The sequence below is a fragment of the Cervus canadensis genome, chromosome X (genome assembly GCF_019320065.1).
Source record: "Cervus canadensis isolate Bull #8, Minnesota chromosome X, ASM1932006v1, whole genome shotgun sequence".
In the NCBI taxonomy this organism is placed as follows: Eukaryota; Metazoa; Chordata; class Mammalia; order Artiodactyla; family Cervidae; genus Cervus; species Cervus canadensis.
The window spans coordinates 53,860,188-53,862,237 of NC_057419.1; the positions used below are offsets into that span (position 1 = coordinate 53,860,188).

Consider the following 2,050-nt stretch of genomic DNA (forward strand, 5'->3'; position numbering starts at 1 on the left):
AGAGAATCTTCCTGACCCAGGGATCGAACCTGGGTCTCCCGCATTGCCGGCAGCTTCTTTACCGTCTGAGCCACCACAACAGGGAAACCTGGACTCAACAGCAGCCTATGTTAATTGTACAGCTGTACAGTGTAGAGGGAGGAATCCAAATGTTAGTGACATCTGTGGTATACTGGTGAGCATAACTGCCTTCCAAAGGTTTAGGGCAATAAGAGTGCTGGGCGGCGCCGGCTCCGGCAGCCGCCGCCACCCCACTGAGGGGCGCTTGATGGGCGCGCCGCTTCGTGTCTGGCCGAATCCCGGAAGCTGCGGCGCCTCCTGCCGGGGAGCCGTCGCTGCAGCCTGAGGTCGGGTCCCAGGTCGGAGGCTGCCTGAGGAGCGACGACGGTGGCGGCAATCAGAGCCACACCAGGAGTCGGACTGAGGAACTGCCTGCAGCTTCACAAGGCCAGTATGGACAGAATAGCTTAGAATGTTTATCCCCACCCACCGCTTCTGAGACCTTGAGTGGAAACCAGAGTGCCTCCAGTCAGAGAAGTGCGTCCCACCTTCCCACCGCTATCCGACGGGCACCATGTGGTTCATCCCCGATGGCTGTGGCATTTTCTGTGCCATTGTCACCTGGTTTCTGGTTTTCTATGCGGAGTTCGTGGTCCTCTTCGTCATGCTGATTCCATCCGGGGACTACATGTACAGCGCCATTAACGGAATCGTGTTCAGCCTGCTGGCCTTCTTGGCCCTGGCTTCCCACTGCCGGGCCATGTTGACCGACCCTGGGGCTGTGCCCAAAGGAAATGCCACTAAAGAATTCATCGAGAGTTTACAGCTGAAGTCTGGTCAGGTGCTGTACAACTGTCCCAAATGCTGCAGCATCAAGCCCGACCGAGCCCACCACTGCAGGGTTTGTAAGCGGTGCATTCGGAAGATGGACCACCATTGTCCCTGGATCAACAACTGTGTCGGCGAGAAGAACCAGAAGTACTTCGTCCTGTTTACAATGTATGTAGCTCTCATTTCCTTGCACGCCCTCATCTTGGTGGGATTCCACTTCCTGCATTGCTTTGAAGAAGACTGCAGCTCCTCCTCGCCCACCACGATGACCCTCCTCATCCTCCTCGGCTTGGAGGGGCTGCTCTTCCTCATTTTCACATCGGCCATGTTCGGGACCCAGATGCTCTCCATCTGCACAGATGAGACAAGAATAGAACAACTGAAAAAGGAAGACAGAAGATGGGTCAAGAAAACAACATGGGTGAACCTGAAAGCCGTTTTTGGCCACCCCTTCTCTCTAGGCTGGGCCAGCCCCTTTGTCATGCCAGACCAAGGGAAGGCAGACCGGTACCAGCATATGATCTGAAAGACCCTGACCATCATTGCCACTCAGACACAAACCACATCCCAGCACTACCCTTGGATTGGGTCTTATGAATGTCCAAACCGAAAAACCAACACAACAACTCTAAATAAAACATTTTTTGTTAAAAAAAAAAAAAAAACAAAACATTTTTTGTTTAATGTCTCAAGTAAAATGGCAGAACATTGCAGGAAAAAAAAAAATGTCTCCGTGTTTTGTTTTTAAAAGATCATCCTTTCTGCTTTACTTTTTTCCTTTTAAAAAATATAATAATTTTATTTATTTTTGGCTGGGCTGGGTCTTCATTGTTGCATGCAGGCTTTTCTCTAGTTGCTGTGAACAGGGCTACTCTGTAGTTGTACTGCAGCTTCTCATTGCAGTGGCTTCTGTTGTTGCAGACCACAGGCTCTAGGGCCTGCTGGCTTAGTTTTGGCTCACTGGCTCCAGAGCACAAGCTCAACAGTTGTGGCACATGGGTTTAGTTGCTCCATGGCATGTGGGATCTTCCTGTACTAGGGATCGGACCCTTGTCTCCTGCATTGGCAGGTGGATTCTTTACCACTGAGCCACCAGGGGAGCCCTCTTTTTTACTTTTTTTTTATTAGTTGGAGGCTAATTACTTCACAACATTTCAGTGCTCTTTTTTACTTTTTAAAATCATTTGTTGGGGAGGGAGGTGGGAGGGGGGTTCAGGAT

The 2,050-nt window shown here is 50.7% G+C and overlaps 1 pseudogene; it reads left to right on the forward strand.

Annotated features, from left to right (window-relative positions):
• The first annotated feature begins 472 nt into the window (after positions 1-472).
• Positions 473-1,357, forward strand: LOC122435556 (annotated as a pseudogene).
• Positions 1,358-2,050: the final 693 nt, after the last annotated feature.